We start from the raw sequence: 13089 nt of genomic DNA on the forward strand, positions 1-13089 counted from the left end.
ACGGTCAAATTGCTTTTGAGCAACTGATAAGAAGCGCGAAACGGTATGCCCAGGGCGTTTTAGTTTTCGTTTTGTTTTAATGCAGTGCAGTGGATTGATTAGAGATATCAAGTACATACAAGTCATTTTTTAAATGTTGTAGTTCGTCTTGTAAAAATGTTACGAGTACATCATCTGTCAACAATTACACAGGTCCTGTTTCCATATTGCGGTTTTTGGTTACGTAATACTATTTTCTAATTTCACGTTGTGAATATATGATTTGGGCAAACAGAGCCGCAAAGAAGTACATTATGGGTTGTTGTTGTTTTTTTGCAGTTTTATCTAAAATAAGCGATGCTTAAACCTTTGTCTGATTCTTGTGAAACTATCCACACGACAGTTACCTAGGAGTTGACTTCAGTGATGTCACTGATGGGATGTTTCTAAAAATCCATCCTCTGTAAAACATCTTCTCTAGTTGTTCTGCATATGTATTCGCTAATGAAGCTGTGTGTTCTGAGCCTGGTTCTCTACATTTCTGTATGAACCAGCTTAGAGGGCTAAAGACAGCTTGTGTTTAAATTGAGTGTAAGGTAATTTATGCTTCTAAAGTCATGGTCAGCATTTATTATTGTACTGTGCTGTAAACTTCTTCTGTGCCTAATTACATTATTTTATAGTCGATAATGTTTCTGTAGTGCTTTTTCAGCCCTCAGCATGTGACTGCGCTGGTGGTGCTGTGGGTTAGGTTCCTGACTCCTGTGTCACATGGTCTGTGGTTGAATCTCATGGAACTATGACTTTAATTTTTAACAAACATTTCTTTGAAAAAATGAAACATTTCCCTTGGTCAGAGATTAAATAAAACCTCACTCGCATCAAAACAAATTTATATTTCTAAATATCACAACATGATCGAATTTACGTCTTTTTAATAACAATGAATAGTCACCTATGCGTTACAAAATAAACATTTATATTGATTTGAATCGAGTTTTGATTTAAATCGTAAACGCGTGTTTAAAGGCGATATACTGTATAAAAGCGCTGATTCTTATGGAATGTGTTTGGCCGGGGATTCAAAAAAAATATTTTTTTTAATCGCGTATCTAAGGAAAATTGCAGTATAACTTTGTTCATGCACAAACAGTGGCATGTTACATTATAATTTGGGTGTCTCCTCTTGCCAGAAAGCTCTAAATTGGATTTTGAGTGCGGTTTTTGACTTTTTCTAAATTGCAACCCATAAATAAAGCTGATACAGTTTAGACTTACTGTATTCTAAACTGTATTACAACATCACATTGGACAATGCAACGTAAATTGCAAAAATGCACTTGGAATCTGTCCAAGCCCTACTACGAAAATTATTAAAACTGCGACACTTATCATTCATCTTTAAATAAACTTTATTTTATATAGCGTTTTAAGCGAATAGGTAATTAGATTGCTCATAAACCTAATCGCTTTTTCTACATAAACACAGCGTGATTGCTCTCTGAAAATGCTTTTTTCTTTATATTTAGGCTCAGATTTCAACTATAGATTGTATTATTATAAACTTTCTTGGAAAAATGTCTTTTATGTAAACCATGTTTGCTATTAATTCATTTAGGGCTAAAATACGTTCATTGTCTTCCAATCGAGTCGAGTTGACATTGGAAGCTTGCCACGCCCGGACTGTTACACCAACGCATTAGCATGTTGAAGCGATTTCATTGAGGAGGCCATCTACTAGTTAACACTGTACTTCCTACTTTGAAAACACCTGTGAAATTGGTTTAATTCGTCACAGCCAGCACTCCGGCAGAGAGGGGGGTTGTACTCGTTAATGTCTGATGACATACAAGTGGAAAGATTACAGATTTTAATCGTTTTTTTTCTGAACCAGGGAAAATCTGATCATGTTTCTCTATAACAATAATAAAAAACTTTATTTTAAATTATTTTACATATCCCGCTTGCACATCGCACGACTTTAATAAATCTATTCTTTATTAATACTAAATAAATAATACTAAAAATACTACAGCAAAGAGGTCACTTGATTTTTGGAATAATTCCAAATAGCACAATGATCCACTGGCATTCCTGAAGTCTGTTTAGTGCATAATCTTCCAAATACAATCACTAAGCAATTATAAGAATTATACCATCCTATTTCTTTGTGATGTCCTGTAAAAACTAAACCTATTTTTATAAGGCTTTTACTCAAAAGGTTTCCAAACACACAAAGCATTTGTGAAGTACTATAGTATTTCTAAAGGTTACTGGTACAACATCAATCATTAAAGCTTAACAATAAAGTTTAGATTGCTGACTATGGACTAACTACATTAACTAACTGCAATGCAACATTATACATTTTACAAGAATATCTGGTTGAATTCTTGCATTTGTAGCCAATTTAATGCGAGAGAAATAAGCCAATTTAATTATTTCACAAAAAATAATGTAATATAAAATGGATGTTTTTAACTTTATTGTAGTGTTTTAGAAACTAATATGTCTTCAAAAATGGTTGTTTTTCACTCCTAGGAATGAAAGCTGTTGTTATATGATGTTTATTTTCAAATTTGGAAAAATCAAAGGATTCTAGCTTTCTCCCCTTGCAGGCATCGGACACAGAGAACCTCATGGTTTTCCTAAAAATCATTTTTTATGTTCCCTGGTGTTCCAAACTTAGTTTTAATTTGTTATTATGTTAAAAACAGGGTAATAAATTTCTAATTGGACTATAAATAATGTCATATTGTCTGCTATAAAACTGATGTTTTCAACTCTATTGTAGAGATTCTAGAATCATCTAATAGAGAATTGAAATAAAAAAAGGGCATAAGAAAACATTACCAACAACGACCACAAGATGGAGATATTGTCTAGACATTACCAACAACGACCACAAGATGGAGATATTGTCCAAAAAGGCAAGAAGGGCAAAGCCGCGATAAGGTAAAATCATTTTTTGAAAGAGATTGCTGTCAGAATGCACAACTGAATCCCAAACAGAATCTCTAGTCAAATATGATCATTTGTGAAACAGGCAAATGAGTCTCTCAGGTGCCCATTGCTCATTTTCAGACACATTTATGCAATACTTTCACCATGCGTTGAGCAATAGGGATTAAAGATACCAGAGGTAAGGTTTAAAAGTGATTCTGAGGTGCAACACATCAGCAATACAGCTAGGCATCTGAAATGCGGGGTTTGAGAGCCCTTCAGGGAACACCGTACCCTAAAGGTACCAGAAGTCCAGTAGTATAAGCATTAAGTCACTGTCACCCCTGTTACAATGTGATTGCTACATATCTTCATTTCTTTGGTTTTTAAGGAGTAAGAGTGCAGGGGGTCTAAATCTGCGATCCAGTGTGTTGAAGTATTTCACAACATTACCTGTAGCCCGTATGGAAATAAATACTAATTCTGATTATTGCCCTGGGCATGTACCAATAAATCACTGAGCATATATATATATATCACTGTGTTGAAGCTAGAGACCTGTATGTAATATTATGGTGCTAAAATGTCATTTTCACATATATTAATGTAATAAATGATTGCTTATGCTTTATAAACAAATCTAATTAAAATAAATGATTAAGTTTTGTATTTATCTTGTACCATAGAACATGATTTTCTTTGTATTTCAAGCCCACAAAGTGTCCAAATGACGCACTACATGATATAAGGAAGATTATCACATGCATATCGGTATTATCTTTCTTATGAAAATGCATTCCTTTCATTACCTTTTACTTTTTAAAATGAACTCAAATTGTGTATAATGTAATAATTTAAGTAGAAGTGCTTCACTGCTCTATGCCGTCTGGAAATAAATCCTCAGACTACTTACTGCCCTGGGCATGTACCAATAAATTACAGGAGCACATCTATATATCACTGCGTTGAAGCAGGAGACACACAATCACTGCAAACACATCCTAAATACAGTGTTCTAGCACCTTTGACCTCATCCAGAACATATCATTTCTTGAAAGGGATTGCTGTCCGAATGCACATCTGAATCCCAAACAGAATCTCTAGTAAAATACGATCATTTGTGAAACAGGCAAATGACTGTCTCAGGGGCCCATTCCTCATTCTCAAGACACATGTATGCAGTACGTACACCATGCATTGAGCAATAGGGATTAAAGACACCACAGCTAAGGTTAGAAGTCATTCTGACTATATTCTAAAATATTGGACTCATATTCTTATGATGGCAGACATGATGCTGCGTTTAAAACCGGGGTTAATGGACATTATATGACTGTCAATTCTGTTTTGTTTTGGAGACTCTTGGCTGCCTATATGGTACACTGCAGCGTGAAGGAATTATTTTCCAAAACTGTGTCAGCTCAAAAGTTGTAAGAGAACCTCTCCAGCTGCTTTAACTCTTCATTTTTGTCATTTAATTGTCTGTCGGCACTATGTGGCAGCGTTGCATGACAACCCCTCTCACCACGGAAAGGAACCTAACAGCTTTGGTAAGAGAGGAGAAAAGGACCTGGCCAGTAAGGGGCACGAACCCGTGACTTTGGCGTTATTAGCACCATGCTCTAACCAACTGAGCTAACCGGCCTCACGACAGTGGCTCTCTCTGTGCTGCAAAAAATCGAACTCAGGGAATTTCTTTTGCCCTCCTTTGAATAGAAAGCCGTGTAATTCAGTGTACGGGCTTTCTCATGCAGTTTCATGGTTCTTGTAACCCAAATCCTACACTGGCCTGAAGTGCCCCCCATTTCACAGAATTTTTCAGCTGATTTAAAATGTACCTAAAGGAGAAGCATTATTGAAGACGATCAATTACCAAGAGCTTTTGTCAAAGGTTTTGGTGGTCATTTTTAATGACCACAGAGCGCTGTGACCTCGGTTTTACATCTCATCCAAAAGACAGCGCCCTTTTACAACACAGTGTCTCCGTCACTATGCTGGGGCATTGGGACCCGCACAGACCTCAGGGTGAGCGCCCCACCGCCGGCACCATTAACACCGCTTCCAGCTGGAAGCTTTGTTTTTCCCTGTAGCTCACCCTCATCCGGGTACTGACCTGGCTCACACCTGCTTAGCTTCAGTGGGTTTTCAGTTGCGAGTTGCAAGGGGATGCAAGTGATGGAGCAGCTCGCTGCAAAAGCCACTGCATTGGCCGGGAATCAAAGCCGAGCCTCCCGCGTGGCAGGCGAGAATTCTACCACTGAACCACCAACGCTCAGAACCCGGGCCTTCAAAAAAGACGCTTTTTTGGTGCTCTGTGCAAAAAGCGTCGACATCTGCTTCCAGCTGTAAAATGCCATTCGCGGACGCTGAAGAACTTATTTGCAAGGGAGCGGGTACAAGCAATTTGGCATTTTAAAACCACCAGGAACACCGAACAGGCGCGCTTCTTTGCTTGCGCCGAAACAAAACGACAGGAGGTGGACAACGTAGTCGGCAGGATTCGAACCTCTTTCTGTCTATTATATACTAAATGTTCTCTTGTCTGTCTCTTGTTTGTATAGAACTGAATGTCCCTGACAATGTACTGTTAGTTTTAATTGAAGAACGGCATTTGTGTTCAAATATATCAGACAAGTTTACGTAACTGCTCATGCGACACTCAGTTGTAATTAGTCAAGAAATAAAGTCGAACAACAGCTGCGGGTTTGATTCTGAACGTATCAGATTGCAGCACCTTTTACTTCCATTGACAAATGATAGAGATTCGAAGAGAGATCCTTCAGACCAGCAAGCAAACCCACGGCTATTTCGGTTTTCTATCTAGGCAACGTTGGTGTCTGCAATAGCATACATGAAAGCGTGATGCAATTTCTGTGGCTAAATTTGTTGCACGTCATGCACAGTAAGAGTGTTTCTAACACCAAATAAAAAGTCAACAATTAGCGATCACGCCTTCTCCTCAGTTAACCCACTGAAACCCTTGCTGTTAACAGTTCTTTAATGCATGCTTTACGAGCACCTACATATTGTGTCGGTTCTTTCAGTTTTATTCATTAGGTTTTCAAAGGCATAAGTAGAACACCAGAGGTGCGAACGCAAGATGTGTGGTTATCTGAAGAACTCATTTCCATGGCAGCGGGGCCAAGCTATTTAGTGTTTTTATAGTACCAGGGAAGGAGAAGCGGCACTTCACCTTTGCCGCGCAGGCACAAGGAGACGTGCGGCAGACGCCGTAGTCGGCAAGATTTGAACCTGCATGGGGAGTCCCCAACGGATTTCGAGTCCATCGCCTTAACCACTCGGCCACGACTACAGCGAGTTCACCATCGCCGCATTCCTCCTTTAATCTAACACGGAGTGCGACGTGGCTTTGGAAACCTTTTCAAAGTCGCTCTCCGTTAAAAAAAAATAATACCTTTGACAAAATACGTGCCGGCAGACAGACACGCCTCAGAGGGTTTAAGGCTGGCTTCATGTCGGAATGATAAAGTCTCCCCGTCCGGACATGAAAATGCCACTTTGTTACACACAAAAAAAGAATCAACAACAGAGAAATGCCCACAAGCATTTGAAAAGCCGCACCACGTCGCACTTGAAATAGCTCTTACATTAGTGGTAGACGCAGGAATCGCATTTTTATTTACGCTCTTACCAACGCGATGGAAAGCAAAACAAAGCAAAGCAGAGCAAAACAAAACGAACAAACGAAAACCCTGCACATAACGCCGTTACGTGCCCAAGTGGTATTGTACGTCATCCTAGCACTGCACCCCGGGTCGTACGGTACATGGGAACGAGCACACGCCACGAATCGTCTCGAATCACTCCCTACAGCTGTAAGGCGCCTTGAAGCGTGCACCCCCAACATTCTTCTTTGCGCATCTGTGAAAGGTAAACTCTTGAGCAAACTCTGAACCAGCTCTAAGGAAACTAATCCGATTAGACGTAACTTTGACTCATCTTTTTACGCTCAGTGCTGGATTGCTCAAACTCCAGCTAGGGTTAGGGTTAGCATTACCACGCTACTTAGACACTTTGTTTACGCTCAGTGCTGGATTTTGGGAACTTCAGGACGAGTGGGAATTTTCTCCTATCTGTCCATTCTGTTTTGTTTTGGAGACTCTTGGCTGCCTATGTTGTACAGTGCAGCGTGAAGGAAACATTTTCCAAAACTGTGTCAGCTCAAGAGTTGTAAGAAAACCTCTCCAGCTGCTACAACTCTCTTCATTTTTGTCATTTAATGTGACACTCGATGTATAACTGGAGCCTCACATATGCAAATGGTGCGGCTCCAGTTCGACACCCAGTTCGACACCACTTTACAGTATATGACAAAAGCATGGCAAACTGTGCCGGACCAGCAGATAACTTCCGCTTATTTTGACCATATTAAACATTGGAAATCTTCCCACTTGCATTTGTGACACTTGATTTTGGCTCCACCTAAGAAACTCTTAAATCTTCTAACACTTTTCTCTTCTCCCGCAACACACTTGTCTGTCGGCACTATGTGGAAGCGTTGCATGACAACCCATCTCACCACGGAAAGGAACCTAACAGCTTTGGTAAGAGAGTAGAATTACCTGAAGAACTGCTTTCCATGGAAGCAGGACCAAGCGATGTAGCATTTTTATAGTACCAGGAAAGGAGAAGCGGCACTTCGCCTTTGCCACACAGGCACAAGGCGACGTGCAGCAGACGCCGTAGTCAGCAGGATTCGAACCTGAGCGGGGAGTCCTCAATGGATTTCAAGTCCATCGCCTTAACTACTCGGCCACAACTACAGTGAGCTCGCCGCCGCCGCATTCCTCCTCCGGAGTGCGAGGTGTCTGCGGAAACCTTTTTAAAGTCGCTCTCGTTAAAAAAAAAATACCTTTCACAAGATACATGCCGGCAGACAGACACGCCTCAGAGGGTTTAAGGCTGGCTTCACGTTCAAATGATAAAGTCTCACCGTCCGGATGTCAAAATGCAACTTTGGCAGACAGAAAAAAAACATCAACAAACCACAAATGTGGACAAGGATTTTACAAGCTGCACCACACTGCACTTTCAAAAGCATTTACATTCGTGTTAGACGCAGGAATTGTCCTTGTTTTGCGCGCTTACGAACGCCATACAAATAAAACAGGTCTACGGGTCTGAAACCTGCTCCACGGAAAACAGTTCTGTTGCGCTTTTGATCAAAGGGAGATTCTCTGTTCTTACTTTTTCATGACATAACACCCAAAGGGGCTTCTTTGGAGCTGGATTCCAACCAGCATCCTAAAGTTTCTTGGTCGTATCCTTTACAGTCCTCTGTTCAGTCGACATGGAACAGAAGGGGGCAGCTTTCCTCACACATACAGTGCAGTTCTGCATCAGACCTCTAACTCGTTTCCTTAGCTTGGATTTAAGCCACGAAGCAGGCTTCTACTGTATAAACGTCTAGAGGAATCACAAACTATTTGAGAGGCCATCATCCCAGGGGGAACTGACAAAGTCTATCCCTAAACACCTAGCGCAGTCTCTCGAGAGACTGTCAAAAATCGCTTTCTCCGTTTGTGCTGCAAGTAAGTGAAAATGCGGTCTCAACCCAGAGCCACTTGGCAGCAGCGGCACGTAAATACTGTTACTGCCACTGCTCGATACCGACGTTAGCCTACTATACCATGTTCAGCCACCGCTAGAAAATTTACAGCTCTAGTACTGGAGCAAACAGAAGGAGGGCCAACATCTAACAGGCACACGTGTCAGACATAGAGAGCGCCGAGGATGGGATTCGAACCCATGCGTGCAGAGCACAATGGATTAGCAGTCCATCGCCTTAACCACTCGGCCACCTCGTCAATGAAACTGGGCTGTCCAGACACGGGTTGGCACGCTCCAGATGATCTTTTTCTTTTTTTTCCCTCGTACTCGAGGGTCCTTTTCCTGTTCCACATGCGATTTCAACATTTTCCTTGGGAGATGTCAAGCCAGCAAGCCACTGCTGTGGTTCAGTGGCCAGTGTGGAGTTCAGTGGCCCTGTTGTACACAGAAAGCACATTGAGCTCCTTGGACATGAAAAGTTCCAGATAAAAGCCATTTGTCATCCTTTCTCTTGGTGTCGATGTTGCTATTGTATGTAAAGGTGGCAACTTGCTCAGCGAGCAGGCGGAGCACACACCGAATGCAGATGTGTCTGAGTGGTGTGTCCAAGTGGCTGCAAAAAAACAGTACTCCCGGGGCGCCGTGGCTTAGTTGGTTAAAGCGCCTGTCTAGTAAACAAGAAATCCTGGGTCCGAATCCCAGCGGTGCCTTTTTTTGTGCTGTGTTCTCGAACAGAACTGGTCATTATGGACAACCGCATACGCCTAGACTTAATTAAATGCAAGTATTCATTTCCTGTCTTGAACGACTTGTTTTTCTTAAAATGGATGCAACTTGCAAAACATGAAATACAAACCTTGCTAATCAGCGCTCGCGGCTGGCAAAAAAAAAAGAAGTCAGCAATGTTTTTTTTCTTTAACCTTAACCCTGCTAATGGAGAAGAGTTAAACGACCGAGTCTATGCAGCTTAAACGGTGCTCACGTCGGGTTCTTAGCTGAAAGGGTGATAAATCCCGCTCACCCCAGTCCTTAATCTTTTAAAAGGATACAAAATTGAACCTAGTCGCCACATCACATACATCCTGTTCAACGATAAAAAGGTGACATCTATCCTCGATCCAGAGTAAATCCCACATTGAGGGCATATTTTTTTCCACTTTACCATGAGTCGGGCTCGGCTGCACAGAGGCGAGAGCAGAGCAATGAGGTCACGGGGACAGGAGAGCCACACGCTGGCGGTTTAAACACGCGGAAGAAAACTGAGGGATCCACAGTATGTGGACCCTCCGTGCGCCATCAGTCCGCACTCCGGACTCTGAATCCTGCCATCCGAGTTAAGATCTCGGCGGAACCTGAGGCGCAGTTCTTTCTTAAAACGTAATCTGGTGAGCATTTCTAGAATCGTACTTGTATAGATGCAGCCTTTAATGTGTTGCTAGGTTAAAATTGATGACTTCTTGAACTTCAGTAGGCAACTGCCCTCTTGATTTTGGATTTAATTTCTTTATTACAGGGGCGCTTTTATGAAGACCGAGTCATGTTCAGGTACTTTGCTTGATGGAGGAAGCATATTTCGGACTCTGTGATCTGCTCACCTGGAAAGGTCTGCTGTACTACTACAAGAGAGAAGTAGAGTCTGGAAGAATAGACAATTTTATGATGCTTTGGAAGATAATGTTTTTTTTTTCTTTGAAATTGAAATGAATCAGAATATCAGTGCAAAAGACAAACTCTTGGTTTGGTTTAAAGAGATATGGTTTTAAAACAGACAAAATGTAGAAAACAGGTGTTTCTCACTTTTGGAAGAGAATGGACCGGGGGTAATATTTTACAAGTTATATAATAGTAAAATATTATATAATAGGGGTAATAGTCGCGAGGGGCTTCAGCTTTTTCGTGCTTAATATGGTGCGCTGTGGCCACGGCAGATATGGGATCTATAAAAGCCGAAAATTCTCCGATCATTGCCTGACACAGCTCCTCAAAGCTATTACAGACCTCAGGTCCTTGTCTAGACATCCACTCGTGGACCGCTCGGCTGGTAGTTTTCCTTACTAACATAGCCTTTTCCTGTTCGGACGCTTCGGGCATAAACTGCAAAGTATATCTCAGCTCATCAATGTAGGTCTCCACATTATTCCCTGACACTGTCGGGTCAAACCTTTCTACATCTTTGGCTAACTGCCTCAGGGAGTGGAGGTTAATTTTTACAGTTTCTCCGTGGGCAGGGAGACGGCCGTGATCAGGAGCAGGGGGTCTATGCCTGAATTGAATCGCCCTTGCGTCTCGCGCAGGACTCGGCGATCTCCCCCATGCCGATCCGACCACAGACCCTGGCCGGGAGAAACCTCCTGGGTGAGCGCTCCGGGCTGCTAGGTGGGCTGGCATGTAAGTGGGATCTAGCCTGTTTTGCTTCCAGTACGGCAGCATCTAACTCCTTTTGCCTTTCCTGGCTGAGCTCATTTAAACTCTCAATTTCTTTTTCTTTTTCTTTCAAGCTCGCTTCTAGGTCTCTCCTAGCTACCTCAGCCGCAGTTTCTCTAGCAGACAGGTCATCTAATTTACCTAAAACTTCCCTGAGTCTGTCTTCACTTTCCTCACTTTTCACTCTCTTTTCTCTGATTATATCCAACAACTCAACTCGCTCCGCCTTATATCTTTCTAGCTTTCCCTGAAGCGTTTGAAACTTTGTCAGCTCGGACAAAGACAGTTCCAGCTGTTTAGCTAGATTTAAGGCGAAACTAGATAGGACCTGAACTGCGTTCACAGACCCTCCTGTGTTAAGCTGGTTCGCTACCTTAGCTACTAAATCTACTTGCAGCTTCTCAATATCATCAAAGTTCAACTTTTCGATACCGCTCCAGTAACCAGGATTGTCGTCGCTAGAAATAGTACTTATAAGCGACTCCACTTCAGACATTTTAGCAGCCATTGTCATTACGTCAGAGAAACTTTAAGAGTATTACTTTTTTTCCTTTTACCAAAATACAGTATGGAATCTAAACACCCGAGCAGATGGATTTCCAATCAGCACACGTTACACTAAACGCTAGAAAACAGGGGGATTTCTTTACGCAGTTATCAGCACACCCGGTATTCGCGTATAAAAGTCACGGTGCTGTGCTGAACTTGAACTCACAGCAACATCAGTTATTCTGTGCGATTGAGTCTCATTTCATTCTAAACTCGCCCACCCAGGGACGCCATTAAATGTAGTGGTTTGATGGGTTTACTGAGACACTTATTAATTGTAGCAGTAATCACGAGGTTGTTCGTTGGGGCTTTTAGAAAATCAATCGCCAGAACAACTAACAACGCACACACACGGGTTCAATACACGAGATACATTTATTAATATAAATTGTGCACCAAACATATACTAGTCTGCCTGGATACGAGCGGCAGACCTTACTGTGAGGGTTATCAATATACAAGATATATAATCTCGAAGAGATGCAAACACAAAGAGATACACAACAGAGAATATATGTCAATATATATCGTTCGGTTACCAAATCGCTAATCAGTGTTATTACCCATTGTTACTCTAAACTCGGAAGTAAATACATTACTCATGAATTAAATTGATAACAACTTGTGTTGAGGTACAATTGAATTCTCGAGACGCAATGTAGAACATGGGGTTAACTTATCCACTGTGTATGGATTTGGAATTTCCCGGCACGAACACCAAACCAGCTGACAAGCTCTGTTGCAGCCTCTGTTCCAGCGGTTGTCCAATGGGCGTTGTGTCGGCGTCCTCTGGCTACCAGCCAACCAGTCAAGGTGCAGCTCGGAGTAGGACGGGCGGAGGAATCTGACTGCGGCGCGCAGGGCAGTCGTTGCTCCGAGGGGATCTACCAGCAGTCCGGCTGGCTAGTAGAAAGTCTCTATGCACAGAGTGTGACCGCGAGTCCTCACAAGTCACTCTTTTGCCTGGGAAGAAACTGGTTCGTTCCCGGTCCAGCGCTGCTTCTGAATAAGCTATTCAGGTTGTTGACGAGGGTCCAACTGTAGGCTGCCGTTGATCAAACGGAGCATTCACGTTAGTAGAATTCTGAGTACGTACGGGATGCTTGGCCTCGCGCTTAGAACAAAGTCCAAGTCCCTATGCAGACAACAGCAGTTGTCACGTGATTGTCTCTGAGGATGCGCGAAAATGGCCAAGGAGAGCCCCGATCTGAGCTTGCGCTCCCTTTTTGACCAAGACACAGATGTGTGCTGATTGGTTGAGAGTTTGGCGGGCATTGGAGACCCACGTGGTATTACCACGCCCTGCCAGTCCCTGATTGGTTGGTCAAGGTGAGATATAAGTCACTTACTCTTGACACTTAAGAATGCAGTCCAGATGTCCATTCAGCACTCCCTAGACAGATAGGCGCCAATGGATGACCATTGATCATGATAGCCAGGCTTAGCTAAGTGCATCCCTGTCTGGGAGCTGTTCCCTATCAAAAGAAAACAACTTAAATCAGTCTGCATGAATACTTTCTCTGTGGCTGCACCACAGAGATGGGGGGTGAGATGGGGCTTCATTTAGGACAGCATACCAACGCTTAATTCTGTCTTATTAACAAGCATTGCCGCTACACTTGT

General features: G+C 42.3%; 2 non-coding genes across 2 annotated transcripts; both read right to left on the bottom strand.

Moving 5' to 3' along the window:
- Positions 1-6153: 6153 nt before the first annotated feature.
- On the bottom strand, positions 6154-6235 carry trnas-cga (transfer RNA serine (anticodon CGA)). Its single transcript has one exon. It is a non-coding gene; the product is annotated as a tRNA-Ser (tRNA).
- Positions 6236-8668: 2433 nt separating this feature from the next.
- On the bottom strand, positions 8669-8750 carry trnas-gcu (transfer RNA serine (anticodon GCU)). Its single transcript has one exon. It is a non-coding gene; the product is annotated as a tRNA-Ser (tRNA).
- Between the last annotated feature and the right edge of the window lie 4339 nt (positions 8751-13089).

Source organism: Lepisosteus oculatus, unplaced genomic scaffold, assembly GCF_040954835.1.
Source record: "Lepisosteus oculatus isolate fLepOcu1 unplaced genomic scaffold, fLepOcu1.hap2 HAP2_SCAFFOLD_83, whole genome shotgun sequence".
Taxonomy (NCBI): Eukaryota; Metazoa; Chordata; class Actinopteri; order Semionotiformes; family Lepisosteidae; genus Lepisosteus; species Lepisosteus oculatus.